The sequence below is a fragment of the Lepisosteus oculatus genome, chromosome 22 (assembly GCF_040954835.1).
Source record: "Lepisosteus oculatus isolate fLepOcu1 chromosome 22, fLepOcu1.hap2, whole genome shotgun sequence".
Taxonomy (NCBI): Eukaryota; Metazoa; Chordata; class Actinopteri; order Semionotiformes; family Lepisosteidae; genus Lepisosteus; species Lepisosteus oculatus.
In genome coordinates, this window is record NC_090717.1 from 6,488,978 (window position 1) to 6,509,545 (window position 20,568).

The 20,568-nt window shown below is 38.7% G+C and overlaps 1 protein-coding gene across 3 annotated transcripts in view; it reads right to left on the bottom strand.

The window, feature by feature from the left end:
- Positions 1-20,568, bottom strand: part of wscd2 (WSC domain containing 2) — a 79,378-nt gene that overhangs the window by 57,134 nt on the left and 1,676 nt on the right. The window contains exon 1 of one of the 3 annotated variants that reach the window (XM_069182118.1): positions 11,851-11,913. The exons of the other annotated variants lie outside the window; for them this stretch is intronic. The gene's annotated coding sequence lies outside the window, so the exon portion shown is untranslated. Of the gene's footprint in view, positions 1-11,850; positions 11,914-20,568 lie in introns of those variants that run through there. 3 annotated transcript variants of the gene reach the window in all.

Below are 20,568 nucleotides of genomic sequence, written 5' to 3' on the forward strand. Positions count from 1 at the left end.
CCACCCTTTAACACCTAGACTTAGAAATCCTGCCAGTTATGTTCCAGAGGAGCCCTCAGTTACAAAATTGAACCCTTAATAGACTTAAAGATATGATTAATATGAACTGTTTTCAGCTCTTGGACATGCATTTTACTATTGCATTGTCTAAAAAGCATATAATTCCAGCCTGCTGAGTTGAAAAAACACTTGCAAATGTTGCAATCAAGCAACTTACAGTATTAGTTCAATTAAGACTTCAATCACTCAATTTAATTCAGCCGGAATTAAAAAACAGCAGGTTTATGAGCCTCTGGGACCAGAAATGGGCACCCCTGCACAAATTCTTTACATCACTACACTTCTCAGTATGTTGCTCCAGATGCTATCGGTCACAAGCTCCTTACTAAGACCTGTGGCACAGATCACACAGTAACCTGCCCAGTGATGTTTTGCCAAAACAGATTTATTTACTATTGTGCTGCTCTTTTCATAAGCTTGTTTTCTCTTAGCACACAGGCCACAATGTGCAGTTGAGACTGGGTGCAACTCAACTGCGAATGCTGGTATTGTTGGCACTGGATTTGCTCTTTATTCCTATATCTGGGGTTAAGTCATATCATCCTCCAAAACTGTGGCTGTGCAGTTCATTCGGTCAACTGACTGTTGAAAAAAAGGCTTGTTCTGCTTGCCTAGTTAGTTTGCTAAACCACAAACCAGTTTAAGTTTTTTCAGTGGAAAACATCTTTCAGAGTCCCCGTTAGTTTTTGATTCCTGAAGCCTGGAGTTAACTGAGCATTCAGCCTACCAAACAAATGCAAAATTCAAAACATGTCACTTGATAGCAACTGATTGTTAAAGGCTTCTTGTGCCTGCCTGAAAAGGACAGCTGCCATCAAGCACTGGAACTGTTGGGTGTCCAGGGGATTTGACTTAATCTGATTATAAAAGAGAAGAGATTATGTTCCTCTGTCCTCCTTATTTACAGAGCAAGCGCTGGATTTCTCAATTTCATCTTTGAAAATTATCATCCATGTCCCTTCTATTCCATTGACACCCTCCAAAACATTACAAATAAGAATAAATTCACTACGCTGCATGGGTCTTGCTCACCTAAACATAGACTTGCAGATAGGAATTAATTTAAGCAAGACTATTACCTGTGAATATGGTTTTGCCCTTCCTGATGGAATAATAATACTCCAATGCTGTATCATAAAATACATTTTCTAGCCCCCTTGAGATATGGTAATCTTTTTGCTAATCCTCGGGTAAAAGTTTAGTAATAATTAAATAATTCAGAGTTTAATAAGTGACACATGAATAATAGTGCCTTCTTTGCTGTGCATTCTGTTCTATACAATATCTTTGTGTGCAAAGACAAATCGGCCTTTGTTAAGGTAATGGGTCTAAAAAAATTGTGTTATTCTATATCCTGAACTGAATTTCCCAAAAGCTCAGCATGTTTGCTTCTTCTATTACAGAATAATGAAGAGATTCTGTAGGAATTTGTTGTCTGCAACAATGAATCAACCATGAGGAAAAGGCCTAAGATGTCTTGATGATGTGTCTGTACATCTGGAATATAAATGTGCACAATGTTTCAATAAAAGACGCCACATGGCTAATATTTTCAAAGGAAAATAATACCAGTCTAAATGTGGCTTGGATGTGTCTGAAAAATATGTGAGTTATATTTATATAGTTTCTAAGTGGTGGCATCAGAATGTCCCTCAAACAATGTTGCAATGAATTTATTGCACGTTTTACATTTAATTGCTATACACCTATTGAAAAACAAATTCTGGTGACATTCTGTGTGCTATCACATTATACAGCTACCTTTAATTTGGTAAGCAAACAATAACTGATATTGCTGTAACTTCAATGTGATTCTGTCCGCCAGAAAACAAATATCTCTGTTTTTGGTCATCATAGTGTCTTGAGACACATAACAAGAAGCCATCATTCCCTTTTAACAACATCACTTTAGTAGCCCTATACAATTTCTTGCATTAGAAATTCATCTTTTCACATACCCCAGCTTGCTCTCCACGAGACACAGGCACACAGAAAAGCTTGGGGTCAGAGCATAGGGTCACCCACTGTACAGCACCCCTGGAGTAGCTGGGGTTAAGGCCCAAAAGGGATTCCTCTGCCTGCTGCAGGATTTGAACCAGCAACCTTCCACAGGGGCAGATCCTTAGCCACAGTGCCACCGCTCCATGGTGCAGTGATGGTTATTCATCAGTCAAAATGCTCCTAAGGAGAGGTGAAGTTCAAATCAGACTCTGTGCTTAAATCAGAGGGTTGTGAATTCTTTTAGAGACAATCAGCACTGTTGACTGTCACCCAGAGGGAAGGAAGTGTTCATTTATAAGCACCAGAACATCACTGTGCTACAAATTTAAAACAAATCTGACCTGTGCCTTTTAAATAATTAATCAGGGCACACGCTAACCTAGATTTGTAGTTTATAACCTCCCTATTCTTCTCAAATGTTATTTTGTACATAATCTTTTTTACTCTTGACATTTACTTCTTTTACATTAAATTAATGTTTCAGGATCTTTGTTTTTTTTTTCCAAAATGTCCCTTGAGGTACTAGAAGTTGTGTGTCAGCCAGTATGTCCAATATTGAAACATTCTCAAAACCAAGTCTTTTATTCTTTAAAAAACCTTTTAAGAAGCTACAGCCATTTGTAGTTTGATGTTGATAACATGCACAATACTGCATGCCTGATACTGCTAAGACTACTAATGTCTCAGACACAACACATTTAAAAATACTAGAGTAATACCAATGCCTGAACTTCAAAATTTCATTAACTCCCTTGATTACAAGATGTAGATTTATAAAAAATAATGCTTATCAATTGGCCATACCATCCAAAAGATGATCAATTGTATTCTTTGATATTTTTGTCTTAATACAACATATCATCTCTCAGGGATAGCACAGTGGCACAGTGGTTACTATTAATATCTTGCAGCCCCAGGGTCAATTCTGAAATCTGCTTGGAATCTGTATGTTCTCCCTGTGTTCATGTGTGCTTCCTCCCACTGTCCAAAAGCTTACTGGTACAGTAGGTTAACTGGATGATGGGAAAATTAGCCCTGCATGTCTGTCTGTCCTTTGATGAACTAGCATCCAGTCTGGGGTGTACCCTATGTTGCGCCCGATTCTTGTCCAGCGAGACTGAAAAGTGGATTAACATTATCTCCTTGAATATTGTATTGTTACAATATATATGTATGCTGCAGTATCAAATGTCAAAATACAGTATACTTTGTATACTTACTGACCTACTAACTGAATTCTTGGTCAGTGTATGGCTGAGACATCATGGGGAATGTTTTCTATATGCTCTTGATCAACAAGCACATCTATCAAGCATCTAGAGCTGACATCCAGAACAGTGTCAGAAAAATGTTGATGTTTTTACTGCATTTTTTTTCTGTGAATGGCAACAGGATACAGAAGATAGCAGATTTCAGGGCACACACAGCCACTGCCTGGACTGAAAAGCAGCTTTAACTTTTTCATTTAAACTCCAGCTCCTCTGTCAGTCATGCAGTTAGGAGGGAGAAGAACTAGATTCTCCTCATTATCCGCATTCTAGCTGTTAAAGGTACATCACGTGGCTTGCCGCCAGTGAAATGTCTTCAATAAATTCAATTTTTTTTTGCAAAACACTCCTTACTCTTACATACTGTAGGTGCTTACATTAATGTATGCCCATGATGATCTACGTATTCTTTGTAGATTAAAATGAAGGTAAAGCAGTCACATATTTAGCAGTTTAACAGTAAAGCAGTGAGATTTAATCTTACTCAAAATGAGAGGTGTTCCTTAGAGGGACATAATAGCACATGGAACTCTGAACATAAGTTATGCGGTAGAGAACCACTAACTAAACAAGATCTGGACAACTCTTCTTTTCTTAAACTAGGCCCCTCCTAAAAACTGCTGTTTTCTCTAACATGGCAATCAAAACGTTTCTAATGTGTTGCAAGCTGCAAACCAAATATGTTTGACTCAAATTTTACACTGTGTTAATTAACTTAATTACCTTTTAAGTAGACGACTTGTTGGTTGATGTGTTTTTTTTCAGAGGACTGTCACGAGGTGAAAATAAGCCTGTGATGATTTAGCAAAGGTTCAGAATTGCCCGTGTTGAAATGTAGTACTGATTATAAAACATAAGGAGCTTTTGCACCTATTTCTCCATCTGATCAACTCAACAGAGACCCAGCACTGGCTAAAGCTAAGGAGAACGGGGATTAGTTGGTGTTTTAAGGTTAAATCCCTAAACCTTCATTCAGTGGAAGAAATCTTCTAATTCTCTTCACATCTCCAAGCACAGGCCAAGAGTCACAACATGACGTCATAACTAAAAAGGTCCACATTAATGAGAAATGCGAAATTGGAGAGAATTTCTGGCAGGTGCCAATTTTCTGGAATCCGGTTCTTTCCAGGATGACTTTCCAGGGTCAGTAGCTCAGGAGTGTTTTATTCACCATCTTGAGTGTTCAACAAAAAAAAAAGTACAGGATCTGATCAGCTGCCATACAAAAATTACTCTTTCAGAAACAACTAAAAGCATTTCCCCTTTTTTGTTCCTTGAAATGTTCAGCTGAAGCACAATGCTGTCTTACTCTTTGGAGGTTTTTTTTTCCTGTTACCTAGCAACCGGTAAAACCGCAGGAAAAAAAAAGTGGCATTTGCCAAGACACACAAAAATAAAGGGATCATTACTTTCACCCGTATAAAATGTTTTTTCACACATCCACGGACGTTACAAATAGAACTTCCCCCTTGCGGCTGTTCTAGAGAACAGTCTTGACCCTCTTGGTATCCAATGCGTTTTTGCTGAATGAATCACGTAAATGTCCCCCCGATACTGAGAACATAACACATTAACACCATTGTGTTTATTGTTTTCGTTCTAAAACAAGTACCTGCCTACACTGGGAATCATACACATAAAAGACTGTAGAACACAACGTTTCGGCCGTGGAGCCTTCTTCAGGTGAAGAAGGCTCCACGGCCGAAACGTTGTGTTCTCTTTCTTCTTTTTTTCAGCATGGAATAATTATTACTTGTTCCTTCGCAGCTACCCACCTGAACTACATAAAAGACTGTGGCTACAAGGCTTAGTAGCAGCAGTACAGGCCCAGAAGATGGTTCTGGTGATCAGGTCTGAACGCGCCCCTTCCTGAAATGTCTATATTGTGAACATTTTTTTATTGGCTTCCAGTGGGCAGCATGGCATGGTGGGGCTGTGTTTGCCACTATTGCCTTGCGGTGGTGGAGCTCCGGGTACAGTTCTGGACATGTGTGCTATCAGTGTGGCTTTTGTGTATTCTCATGTTCACATGGGTTTAATCAAGGTTCCCTGCTTTCCTCCCACCATCTAAAGACACAATGGTGAGTGAACTGGTTTCTGGGAAAACTGGCACTGGTGTGAATGTGTCTGCCCTGCAGTGGACAAGTGTCCTGTCCAGGGTGTACAGGTGCTTGCTGGGATAGGCTCCTGTGAGCCTGACTTGGATGAACTGGTTAGAAAATGGATGGATGGAATGACGAATGAACCTACAGTCCCAAAATGTAATGCTCCCTTCCTTTTTCCAGCACTAGTAGACAAATTTGTTTGTGACTGGGTCAATGAATGCCATCTCTAACTCTGGGATGGAATTACAAAAGCACCACCACCAAAGAAAAATAATTTTTGTAAGGACGCTTGGTGGAAAACTTTATTTAAAATGCGAGATGACATTTGTAATGTTTTCTCGATTAAAACCAATAAAATGTCTGTTAGTGCCATGTTATTTCTTATTCAGAATATGAAAGTATAAGTAAGGTTATAGACAAGAGGAGGCCATTAAGCCTATCAAGCTCATTTGGTTTGCTAGTACCTATTTGATGCAGGATCTCGTCCAACTGTATCGTGATGTCAGCTTCAACAACATGGCTGGGTAGCTTGTTCCAGACCCCCACAATCCTTTGTGTAAAACACTTCCTCCTTATCTAAATTTTAATTGCACTTCCACATAGCTTTCATTTGTGTCCCCATTTCACAGATGCTTCTGAAGTCTAAAGTCCATTGGGTTGACTTTGCTTCTTTGTTTTCACCATATCACTACCTCAGTTTAAAAATGCTGGCAAATCAACTTCAAATGTAGTGTCACTCAAAAAGTATGATTCAAGTGAGAACAACATTTACAGATACTGTAGAGATTGAAGTGAAACTTTGATCTCAGAAATCAGCTTAGCCTTTTTTCACTTGCGACTCTCAGGTTGTTGCAATAATTTTTGCTCCAAACACCAGATTTCAACTGCTTTGAAAAATTGTTTCACAAGCAGTGTTCAAGGACGTTTTGGTCAATTAACTGCAAACGTGATAGACACCCTTCTAGTGATAATACTAAAGAGAAAATCTAGACCGTAATAGACTGTTATGGCTCCCCAACTACCATTGTATTCTCAAACATGAAAATACTGCAGTCTCAAGAGCAAATAAATGAGAGTTATGAATTCAATGACATCGCATTAAAGTATGAGAATTGCACCTCACATATTACAGCGCCACTTTTACACTCACAGTGGGTCATCACCTCTTTTGCATAATATGACCTGTGCCAGTTATTCAGAAACACGATGGTGAATGAGCTCCAAACTTGGTTGGTTTCATAATGCCATTTAAATATTGCCAAATGATGTTCCCAGACAGCATTCTCACTACCACTGTTTTGTGGAAATCTAAACTATTTTAGTCTTAGGAACCACTGCTCCAGTTGACTTGAATCTTTTGAGGTTTTTTCAACACTCAAACCTACATCAGATTTGTACCTGATACATTGGAGGAATACATTCTATACCCATTCATCCCCTACTTAAAGGAACAGTCTGTAAGAAAAACTGGACCAACTATTTGGGAAATAAATATTGTCTCCCCAATTAACCCCAAACTCAGTAGGCTGGGGCATGCTTGGAAACTTTCAGAACTGCTGGCAGATTTCTATCTGTACTGTGCAGGCACTCCTTATTTTAAAATACGAACAGCTGCTTGGGCTTCTGCAAGGTTTCCTGCTGCAGTGGCAGTAGTTGATTCATTTAATTGAATTGACAGATGCATGTAAATGAGCCTATTCGGAATGTTATCATTTTCCTTGGTATCATGAAACAAAACCAAATAGCATAAGGTTTATTTCCCATTTCTAAGGCTTTTCACAGTAATTCTCAGTGCATTACCTAAATGATCCCACTGTTAACAAGATTTTGTGTACTGCAGGAACTTAATCTGAATTGGCTCAAAGAGATATGTATTTTGGGGAAAAAAACTAGCCTCCAATGTCCTCTTTGGAAGATAAAAGAAATATCACTTTCTAAAACCACAAAAGATGATTCCAGTACTCCAGTAAATGGCATGTTACTCCATTGGTAATTAGGCATAAACTGAGATACAAGGTTTTTTAATTATTATGGATTTTTTATGTAACCCATACTGTATGTTTGTACGGCTCTTTTAGGTTGACGACATTTGAAAACCATTTACACAAGTGGGTTCTCCAGAGCAAAGCACACAATGTAGTCACTGGATCACTGTGCCACTGGCCACTGTATCCCATTTGATTCCAAAGCTTTGGATGCTTGTCAGGATTCCCAGTGGAAGATTAATTCACTTGGTTAGTTCTCAGCAGGGTATCCTTCTTCCCAGAAATACAGAATGCAGCAAACCTGCATTTCACATCTTCAAGGATTATAGTGTTAATGTAGGTGTAAACTTAAATAGCATGCAACCAACTCCAATTCTCTGTGTGAGCACAGAATAGCTCCTTATGAACACTAACCAACAGAATAAGCCCGGCAGTTTGTGTTGTGGGTTTTATTTTGAGTGCATGAAGCTGAAACTCAAATAAGGTTCAATAAAATCTTTTTTTCCTTTTATGTAGGAGCAGAAGGGAGTCAAGTGTTACAGTGTCTGACAATAATAGAGCAAAAGGCAAAAAAGCCCTCTTCATAACGTGTGATTGTACCTCACCCAGCCTCATGGCTGCCAAGAGTTTTGGTTTACATTGCTGAAAGAGTTCACAAAATGAATAAAATATGAACTTCAGGTACAGTGGTTGTCCCAGCTGCATCAGAATATGAAGAAAGTCTCGAAGACACTGAAGCAAATTCTGCAACTGCTCAGCTACCTGAATCAACTGTAGACCTGTGTAATAAACCACACATTATGCCAATTGCTTCTACTAAGTGTTTTCAGCAGGTTTATAGATAAATATGTAGGAAAAGACAGAGCCAAAACAATATAAAATCTGATCATGATGATGTAAAATGCTTTTAAACTACAAATGTCTTGATGCTTTTTCATAGTCGGATGAGGAATCGTATATCTGCCTATGTGTTTTTCCCCAATCCCCAGCAACCTGCTTTGAAATTAATGCAGGGTTCTTCTTTCTACAGTGGAAATTATCCGAGTTGTGCCTTGGTCAGCCTCAGTTAGAGTAGCAGGTTAGAAAGAAAAACAACTGTTATGAACATTATTTTCTCCCGCAAAAAATAAAAGCAAACTTAATAATTCAATTTCTAAAAATGTACATATTACTCCAGCTCTGTCTACATTCATTTTTACAGTCATGGTATTTTCACCGCATTGCCAAAGAGATGACCTTGCTTTTTTTGAACTTCGAAATGGGTAAAAAGTGTCATCAGCAAATGTACTAGAGTACAAATAGTATTACAGGAACAAGATAAGAGGTTTGCTTAAAGCTTCTTTTTATAGACATCAAAGCCTACAATGACTATGTATGTTTTTTTCTATTCCCCTACCAGACTCCTTCAAGGCTTAATGGTAGCTCATAAATTATTACTTTTCTTTACCCATATGAAATCCTACTATCATCCTTATGCATATCCTAAAGGGAAAGATTCCCTAAAAACCTTTAATATGATTGTAGGGAACTAAGCGAAAGCTGGCTCTAAAAGCCTTAGTCCTCACAAAAGCGTAGCATGCACAATCCATTTACAACATCTAGCAGATATGCACGACTTCAACGAAAGGACAATGTACAGAGTTGCTTCAGAGATTGAATATTGGGGATTTAATATCCAGATTTTCCTTCCCCAAGAGGCGTGGGTTGGCTTCCAGAGATAATTAAGAGGAATGTTATCCTATCGGATGACTCCAAGGTTTTGAAATACATATCCATAAGTACTGTCGACATCTTCCCTGCAAAATCAAGCTTGACACCCAATATTACATAGGATTAGCAATACAGTAAGGACACACAGGGCAGATAAATATTCCTCGACTGACTCTCCATATATTCTCATAAAACAGAAAGAGACTAATCTTTGGATTCATGGTGCCCCAGCCGATAGGAAAAAAAATTACCGCTGATTGGAAAACTTGTCTTAAATCTTTCTTAATTCAAGTGAATCCTATTTCATGCTCTGCTTTTGAAGGGTGCTTTCCATGTTCTGGGCCCCTGTGTCACAGAAATCTGTAATTACAGAATCCAGACAGCAAGGAGACCAGCTTTCAAATTCCCAACCCGCTGATTAAACAAGCAAGCCTCTGCAAGACTTAGGCCTGCTTTCAAACCTCTTGTATGGAACTGTAGCAGTGCAATCCAATAATTACCTTTCTGCTCTAGGAATCTGTACTCTTTGTAGCCCCACATGAAACATCCTTTGAATGCACTGGTGATAGTAGGTCTGTCGATAATGGAGGGGGAAATGAATGCACTAGTTCACTCTTTATTCTGATGTTATATCATTCAGAGAAATATTGAGTCTGATTCAACAAAATTCAACAGGCACTGTTACAAAATGTATGACATGCTTTTAAAACAAAAATCGAGATCTTAGTAAGTCAGTAGTCCAGTGATTAGGGGCCTCTAGACCTTTCCCCTGAAGTGAGTGCTCTAAGAGTGCTTCTCCACCCTTAATTCAAAATTAACTCAACTTTAACAGCATCAGAGACAAAAGTTAATAAAAAAGCACTTTATCTGTACTTAAATGGTATATTTAAAACTTTGCTTCCTTTCCTTCTACTGTTTCTAGTTCCTAGTCCTTAAACTTATCTATTATATCTCTAGGACGTAGCTTTAAAGAGGCCTAATGGAAAACGAAGCCACAGGACCTGAAATTGAGCTATCTCACCTCGCCAAGCCTAGTTGCTAACTTACTCAAAGCACTCCAATAGTGATATATTGTAATACAAGAGGCTGTATGACACTGCCAAAGCTTAGAAGGTTACTGGTGACAAAAACATTATTTAAGAATTTATTGTTCTGCTCATATTTCACCTGTTGTTTTGTTAATTAGAAAACACAACAATTCATTTTTTACAGTGCCACTTAAATATTTCAGCATGCCAATTTAACTGTCCCTGCTTATTTGTTAAATTATTACATCGCATTAAAAGATTTCCCTTTGTAAAAAGAGGCACAGCTTCTAGTGCATTGCAGATACAGTCTAAAAACTAACCCAGGTCCATGAAATAGCAGTGGCTCAAGATATGGGGGAAGACCAGACGCCTGAATTGACAGTATTGGCCAGCAGGCAACAGAAACAAATGCTGTACTATATTTAAAAAACTAAAGGAAAACTATCAATTCTGGAGAATAACACTGTATCTATTGTACAGGGAAGTCTGGAACTGAACAGTAGTTAAAAGTAACCTCTGTTTGTCTTATTTTGTTTCCTTTTTAAATTATGAGCTGCCCGCCTTTTCAAAAGACATTAACTGGGGAATTCATTTGTGAAATTAAACATGAAGGAATAAATACGGGAATGCTCCTTGGAGCTACACCACCGATATAAAACGGGGCTTTCATCTGTGACCCATGATGACTTCAGATATGGACAAAGCTCAAAGATGAATGCCATCCATGGAGAGAAACACAAATGTTGTTTTGTACAGTTCTCTGGTAACTTCATCGCTCAGTCGCCAGCAGTGTAAACAGAACCCATGGGTAATATTTTCCAGGATGAAAAAAAAAAAACATGGCCAGCCTTCGTGAATGAACAATGCTCGTTCAGTTTGATATTAAAATTCCAGCTTTAAGATAGCAAGCCTTTCAGTGCCCTTTTCCAAGTGCAACCCCAGGCTGGTTGAGAGCAGTCTGCTATTCTAGGTAAGTGATTACTAATCTCAAGTCACTGATAAGTTTAATCCTCATTAATGGCCTTATCTTTAAGCAGACTTAAAAAAAAAACATTTGCAGGGCGATTAATAAGGCTAGCCACCTTTTTCTTTGTGCAGCCCAAAGTCAAGTGGTCTCCCTTTGCCTGTGTTTTTGGACTCGGAGGTCTACACAGTTGTGGGAGTCAGAATCTTAATACAGTGTGTCACATAATGCTGTACCACTGCATTTTCAGGCAACAAGGAGACATGAAAGTCATAAATCACAACAGTTCTGGAGTTCTGTATTAGTCTGCATTAATGACTCCCCAATATGCACTGTCACCCTATCAATAGTGATTCACCAGTAGCCTGCTGTGAAGTGGGCGATACAGGTTGCTGAACTACTCAGGCAGCCTAATACAGCTCACCAGTGCATGACTGTCTCATTAAATTTCATCTGCAATATCTGCTCAATGTGGTTCTCATGCATAAGCAGCTTATAGGTAGCTATTGTTGAAAAATGAATGTACCTCAAGCCCATTATAATGCAGATGGACTATGAGAGTGGCAGTGTGTGGATTATATTAATATAAACGCCTTGAAGCCAACAGTAGGACATTGCTATGAAGGGTAATTGTCGGGCCATAGCAGGCTAATTGGAAAACAGACGTTATCAAAATCCATGTGTCTTTGAACGTTGGGGTAAAGGCTGTTGATGAACTATGACACTCACAGTTGCTGTTTCAATTACATTCAAAATCCACTCCAGAGGCAGTGTACAGTAACGCAGAACTGTTGCACCTGACAAAACAATAGAAATAGAATATAAATAAGAAATTGAGATAGGTAAATTAGAGAGGACTAAACAATTCAAATGTGAACAATATACTGTATATCCCTATGCATGGCATGGGAGTGCCATAACAGCCTATTATTGAGCACTTACTTTTGAACTATATCATCAATGATACACTACTTGTGTTTTGCCTATGGATTCCTTTGTACTTCACTTGTCAATTCTTCCAAAAGCCACCAGCTCTGATGAGCAACCCATTTTTGCAATTGTGATGGAAATAGATAGTAACAAAAGCAGCAAAGTCAACAACAAAAACTGAGCTTTAATTTACCAAGGCACTGTATGCATCGCTACAGTAGTAAATATAAATGTTAAGGCACTACTTCAAATTCCACTCTCACAACATCAGCAACTGTACAGGAAAAAACCATAGTGGCTTCTCTTTGAGTAAGGTAAGCACTGGCTAAAAAGCAGAAGCCTTTCCTGGACAATGATCTTGTAAAACAGTGCATGTTGGAAAATGCTAGAGGAGTTTTGTTTTTCTGCAGATAAAAACAGAGATGACATTGTGAGCTATGCAGAGCAAGTTCTCCTGTCTGTCTACATGGCAATGTGAAATCAGGGGTAATTCTACAAGGATTGTCTGTCCGCACTGCTTTTCAATTTAAGAAACACCAAGCATACTATGTGCCTGTTGCAGTGGGCAAATCATGAGATACTGTATATGTGATGCTGCCCAGCAACTGCTGCACATTTTCAGTGGGGGGTTCTCTAGTGTATATCAAGGTAGAGGTCGTTATTGCAAAGATAAAAGGATTTTTTTAATTGAAAGGTTCTAATCCACAGAATGTAAACTTGCTTGGAAAAGAGAAGAGGTTCATCAATAACAGGGAAGAGATATATTTCATGTTTCAAAGAAATTTTTTCTTTTTTCTTAGTCAATTAATCAGGTTTAGGTTCAGCTAGGATATATATTATATTTTAATGCTCCACAAGTCAGATGTCCTGAAATCACAATTCTGAGAAAAGGACATTTCTGATATCTGGACCCCCTTTGTAAATTGATTTCAGCATTGCAAGAATATTGTCATTGTCATTCAACAATGTTCAGTTCAATGTACCTCTGTGCATGAACATTATAAAAGCCAACAGCCCTACGACTTGACACTAGAGAATCCTTAGCATAACATGAGCCTTGCCCTGGCCTACAGCCCACTCTGCAAAAGTTTGCCATAGATGTGCCACAAACGCAGGTTAAAACACAAATACTTACAGAATGTCACAATAATGGCCTTTATATATTGACAGCTGATTTATTTTGTCAGCCTTCTGTGCAGATGGCCCACCTCCTGAGATAAAATTCTTAAATCAAACCACGAACAGTTCTAACCAAGTTACATCAACAATTGTTACAGCAACACTCTGTAAAAATAGCAGGAACAAAAGAAAAACTGTTACAGAGAAGAACAGAAACATCCTCCGTGTCATGTGGTATCTGAATATAGTTTCTCAAGCCATTTTTTTCCAGTATTCCCCCTTCCCTCTCTTCAACAACTGTTCTTAATTAAAAAAGCAATTAGTATCACAAAAAGAGTAAACAAATCTAGCATAACAATACAAAAAGAAATTCCCACGCACTCCAGCACTGCTAGTACTAATACCGTTATTACTGACAATTAGAATAAGGACAATAACCACAAAAAGAAACCTATGGCTCACTTGTGTCTCTCCAAGGCATTAATCCCAGTAGGCAGCTTGCTCACAGCTGATCCATCATCTCTGCAGCAACAAGTCACTAATGGGTTAGTACTGCCTGAGATGTTGACAAAGCGAAGTGACAGCCTTCACGGCACAGAAGCCACTTTATAATTCACTACAGCTGTGCTCAGTAAACCAAAACCACTGTGCTGCCTCAGTGAAGTAGATCTCTTGCCTTCCCCAGTGAATGCAAACACAGAGAAAGTGCCTCCAAATTGACTAGAAGCAAGCACCACTGTGCAAAGATGCCATATTTGCATTTCCAGGGCACATGCCAGCAGCGAAGCAGGTGTTATTTAGAATATCCAGACCTTTTCACATTCCTTAACAAGGATATGCTGATGAAAGAGTAAAACAGTAGGCAACGCTTTCAAAGCACTTAAATAAAACATAATTAGCATAATTACATGGCAAGAAAAAAATCGAGTGAAAGGAAAAGGTCTAGGGGCAGCCTGTAATTGCGTTCCCGGGTTATTTATTTTGAAAAGACAAAAAAAAAAGATTTTGCTATTTCATCACTAGATTTATTTTTTATTTCTCCACTCAATTTGGAATAACTGATCGTTACCCAGCACGGCCTTAATGCTTCAGACCTTGTACTAGCACACGGGGGAGAAGGACGGAGCACACTGTTGTCAGGAGTATCAGCCATCTTTGTCACAACGCAATCCCACAGTGCCTCTAACTGAGATCTTGCTTCTATCTCAAGGTCGATGCGTTCTTTACTGACAACAGGTCAGCGACATTGTAACAGGTGCCCAGCAAATTACTGAAGTCGCTGTTTAGCAGCGAGCCAAGGATAGGGGCAGTCCAGCCTGCCTCATCAGCACTTCAGCATTTGTGCACCTCTGCTCGGTGAATCTTAGGCACACTCAGCTAATGACATAGCCCTGGCTCAATCAGCAATATGAGCCTCGACGTGCACTCTCAAAGAGTGCCCTTAGTAGCTGTGACACTCAGGACCCCTAGTTATTTCATTTTTTAACGGTAAGCGATAGCTGCAATAATGCAATACAATAACGCTGGCTGTAAATATCGCACTGAACAAGCTCGCTGTGAAACAGGCCTCTTTTTTTGAAGAACCATCTGGCACGAAGTTGCCTGTCTGCTTCCTAGTGGGCTGAGAACTCCAGAACTTCACACAGTGGATACTGCAGCAGCTTGCCTGTCTGCTTCCAGGTTGCCTGTCTTCTTCTGGGCTGAGAACTCCAGAACTTCACATACATAACAGCTTTAAAAAGTACAATAAAAAAATTAGACTAAAAATAAACAAGGACATACAGGATACAATATAGGGCAATCAGACAAGCCCTATAGGTGAGTTTTGAGTTGAAATGTTAATACAGTCAAAGAATTTGTCTCTTGCAGAGTCAGAAAAAGGGCATTCCAATCTAATAAATAACAAAGCAGCAGCAGCGGAAAAGACAGGGTCAACAAAAGTTCGAGATGTAGTCCTGGGTATAATGAGCAAAAGGCAAGCCTCAACTAAATGGATCCTACAGGAGGGATTTTAAGCATTTAAAGACTGGCAAAACACCAAGGAAGCACAGAAGGGGCTCCAAACATTCTTCACAGGTACAGTACCACTGCATTTCTAGTTAACTGTTTGTCAATCTTATGTTCCTGCCCATTTTATAGGCTTTCAGTAAAACAAAGCCATCTGTCTGGACAACAATAGCTTTAGAATTACACAATGGAAACTGCCCATTGTCTTAGATTACACTGCCTGCCGGAAAGCATGTACATACACCTAAAACAGGGTTATAAATAATGCCATGCAGTGATTTAAAAACATTAGCAAAATAAATATACCTTTTAACACCATGACATAATATATCATCAATAGCCTATAATATAGGATTATAGCCAATGCAGCAATTTACATTTTAAACACCAGTTTTCCAAAGCAAATTTAAGCTACATAGCATTTATTATTCTAAAGCCCATAACAAAGACACACTAGTCAGATATACAGCAATAAAATAAGAATGACAGTACAGGATGAGTAAGTCCCATCTATACAGTCCTTATTGCTATGCCTACATGTAAAATGCCCTGTAATCATAACCAAACATCATGGATTTACTGTACAGTATATACTGTACCGTGACAGTTACAACTCTTAAAAAGCTAATATATAAGGAGCCATTTACACACTGCCTTTTTGTAAATAATATTGACTCTCAATAGATACTAATGATATAACTTAAGACAGACTGTACACAAACATTGTCTTAGCATATTGTTCGGATATGGGTGGCTGAAGGCACAACTCTCATGACATTCTGGACAGATTCAGAATCTCTAACACATTCCAAAATAATTTGTATAGTCACTGATTCCACCGGCCTGTGGAATGATACCAACATCAGTTCTCAACCTCCTAAAGAGTTTCAAAATAGGTTTAATGAACCTGAACTGAATTTGTGGAAGTATGAAAAGAAGCTCTGAGAAAGTATATTGAGTGTGATGTTTATTCTGCATGCATAAAGAATAAAGGTACAAAAAGGTGGGGTTTTTTTGCAACACCTTTCAGTCCTTTAAAAAATGAACAAGAGCATAACCATCCATCTTCTAACCTCTTTATCCAATACAGGGCTGTGGAGGAGTTGGAGCTCATGCCCAGCAAGCAACAGGCCGCACAAGGCAGGATATTCCCTGGACAAGACAGTCCAATCTATCACAGAGCACACACAGACACTGACATGCACACACTCAGTCCAGGGCCAGGTTTCTCAGAAGCCAATCACCTTACCAGTATGTCTTTGGCCTCTGAGTGGAAACCAGAGGGCCCAGGGGAAACCTATTGTATGCAAATATGTGGAGAACATACAAACTCCACACAGACAGCATCCCCAGTGTGGAATTGAACCCAGAGCTGCAGTGTTGCAAAGCACTTATGCCAACCACTGCACCACTGTGCCACCCACAACAATCTATCACAGATTTTAATTATTTCTGGAAGCAGATTTAGAATTTTATTCATGGGTAAATGCACAGCTTGCTATCATTTTTATATCCGTTTGACAAGTTTTGTGCCTAAGCTGGGTTTTTTTTTCGCATTGCCTGCCCACCACTTGAGTTTGTGAGGCTATTCAGACAAAACGCCTCGCCCCCTTTCCTGACTCCATGAGCAAACATCATTTAATATATGCAGCACTGAGCACCCAAGCCTCAGTCAAATGCTCCTGACCTGCAGCCTGACAGCAAATTGCCTGGCTAACAGTCTTGCTCTCTGACTACTCAACTGCTTCCACAAACCTTCCGCTGTTTAATGTTTTAGCTAGTCTGGGTTGTAAATCGCGGCTTCAAAATATCAGAAGGCAAGCATTTCATTGGTGGGCAAACAACATTTAGTCGATTGAAAAGCAGTATTATTTCTTTTATTTTTTTCATTTATTCTACTCTCTCATCAGTTTATACTCCAGTAACTACAACTGAGCTCTCCCTTTGAAGTTCTGAAGTTCAAATATGTCTCCTAGTAGCTATCTTTTCAATGCTGTCTTCCAGTTAGATATGATCTCTGCACCATTACATTAATAAAGAAACACTAAATTGACGTATGATCTGACTCCTTTGTAGCTTTAAAGAAATGTTTTAAATACCAGGCAGAGTAATAACACACTGCCACAAACCCCTGTTTCTACTAAAATCTAAGACAATTTTACTTCTCCTATCTACTTTTTTTATAGTGAAATGGCTCCAGTACTGTTTAATGCTATGCAGTTTATGGATTCACTTTGCAACATGTAACATAAATCATTAAAATGCACTGCAGTTTCCTTGCGGCGACTGTGATAACTAATTTCATCAAGTTGTTGGTCTGCTGTGCCTTTTCATAATGTGGCTTATTAAGCATTGCAGTGTTGTTGTGGCAAAACAGCTCCACAGATTCTGTTTCTGGAAAGGGAATTAGAGCTATTGTTTCAAGGAGTTATTGTTTCAATGGCAAACAAGATGCCACCAGTAGACCCCAAACACCCTTCCTTGCCCTGTCAGGTTCAGTTGAAATACCAAAAAAAGGATGTTTTAGATTAGTGGCTTTCTTCACAAAAACTATTTTAGTCAAAGCTAACCAGTATTGCATCAGGATCCAACTAAATGTCCAAACACAGGAACTTGCTATCACGAGTGCGTGGACACATATTTATTTATTTTTAAAATTATGGCTTGTGGCTTATATCCTACTTGAGGAATATTGCCATCATACATTTTAGTTTGCAGGTCTATTAATAAGGCAACAGTCATAAAATCTTTCCCCACTGAACGTCCTCATAAAACCCTCTCCCACTGCAAGCCATAAAAGTAAAATACTATTCATTATGCTGAACAAAACAGACAATATTAACACTTTTTCATATGTAAACAAATATAACTTGCAGCTATTCCTTTTACAATAGGTTATTGCTTATTGTTCTGTAAATATACAGTATGGATATACAGTAGGCACATTAATAGAAATATACAATAATAAAAATATACAAAGCTATCCATACAATTGAGTGTAAATTATTACCAGGATTTTCATGAAATAATCTAACTAATGTCCATGATGAGGATACGCTTGTGACCATTAAATATAACGAGTGAATTGTTTTCTTAATGGGGTTTTGTTTTCTTACATTTCGTGTTTTGGTTTAACATTCCATACCAGTGTCAGGAAACTGTTAGTCAGGACTTCAGGAAGAGTCCTGAGGAGGTTATAGTCAACGTCACAAAGGGGTCTGGAGCATGACATGTTTCGATTTCCTTTACAGCTTCTGAGAAAAAGAAAAGGTGCTGAGCAAGTTTGCTTACTTTTTACTGCATCTGATAGTTCAGCTTTCCCAGGCACTCGGTGCATAATGTGCACAAGCTCAAAAACATTCTTGTTTATCTTTCATATTGCTCAGTAAAATTTCCTGCAATCTGGTATCTGCCATGTTTTGAGAGTAAGGGGAAGACTACTGTGCTTAGGAAACAATGTCTTGTTTTCCAACGATTATGTTTAGAACTACACAAATATCTCCATAATATCTCCAGATATTTTTCCTTTTATCTGACCACATGCATATTTCTTGTATTGACTGAATAGTGCAGCAATATCAAAGCTAACATGCCCACTGAATCATACAGAATGCTTTCCTGGTACTGTCATTCCCATTGCTTTTTTGAAAATTCTTCCTAAGCAAAAAGCAGTATTATCTACTGTTGTGAATGCAGAAGGTCTTGGCACGGCCACCGCCAAAAGTAGTCCAAAGCGTGTCAGATCCGCTGTCTTGCTCAGCCTTCACTGAAGGAACATGCAGACATTATCCTTTACTGAACCGTCATTGTACACGGCCGTCAGCTGCTTAATGATTTAATTTGTCAAAGTGAATGACTGCTAATTCATGCGACTCACCTCTTTCACACTTAAGCTAAGAAATTTGTTGGACACCAAAAGAAACATGTTTTTTTTTTCCCTCAAGTGCTTTCCAATGTCCGAACATATCAAGCATTCAGAAAACCCTGCCTTTATGTAGGGGACAGTGCACAGGTCTGCTCACACTTGCAACATCTCAGTAGAATCAAAGCAATATAGTTCCCCCCTGAGCAACATAGGAATCAGATTTTAGGATCTTGGGATTCCAGAGAATGCTAGAGAGTGACACAGGACTTTTTTTAAGAGGACGTGCAAGATAATAAAAATGGATTTCTGCACAGGTAAGCTGAGTTCCCCAGATAAAACTCAAATGGACGTGGCAGGCAGATAGAGTCCTGAATAACTCCACTCACCATCTCCCCAAGGTGTGTTAACCTCAGCTGTATGTCCATTTTGCAGCTTTGCCTGTCTATCAAAAAAAGCCCTCTAGACAGATCTCTGTACAAAGTGCCAACCTGCAGTGTCATTTGGACAGAACTCACATTGGGGATTGCGTCTTACTGCCAAGGGCAAGAACCCTACATGTTGATAAACCACTCACAGGAAGTGTCTAATTAGAAAGCAGCAAGAAAAGCAGAAGTTAATTGGAAGAAGTGATGATTCCCAGAGTTACCTGTTATTTTGACACCATTAAAAACACGTCAGCAAAGACAATATTTCATCCTAGATCACAAGTACTGGTTGATCTGGAATTGCCTTAATAAATTCATCGTTGAATATACATATTTATATTAATAAAAGGAATGACACTAGACGTGTCATGAAGATATGAAGTGTTGTCTGCAATGAAAAAATAAAATCACCACAATAAAATAGGCACTAATTTAAAATAGCCACATCTTGTAATAGTGTGCTTTCTGCAGAACGTGTTTTCACAATCACTAATTCTGTATTTCAGTTTTAAGCACGTACAGTAGAAAGAACGTGGTGTGGCTACCGCAAAGCCTCTCCTTCTCAACTGAAATCAAACAAATGAGAGAAATATGTTGTTGTTTGATTGTTGTGTTGTGTTGGTTTGAATCTCGTGTAAAATGCAAGTCACCGCTTCTTTTCACGTTTTGTTATTTACTTGTTACTTACGAAAGATCTTTAGCTTTCAACCTTTACTTATTAACCCTGCCCCTTTCGGGTGACCACACAATCAATTCATTTGACGCAGAAATCGTTGAACACTAACATAATTTCAATAACCCCTACGGCGCATTTTATAAAGTATTAACATATTGGTGTCCGTCTTTACCCTTCTCTTCAGCTACTCAGGTGACTACAGAAAGTAACATCTTATGGTGAATTAAGGATTAATTAGAGTGAAGTATTGCCGATAGTCTATCCCATTACATTTAGTTTTAATCAGCTAGTTTACAGTTAAAGCTAATTTAAACACCCTGTAGCTTAGAAGAAGCGCAAATTGTTACGACCGTTTAGAGAATGCAGAGAAAAAAACAATAATAATGTTACTGTATATCTTCAGCTCCAGAAGTGAGGCTTTTTAC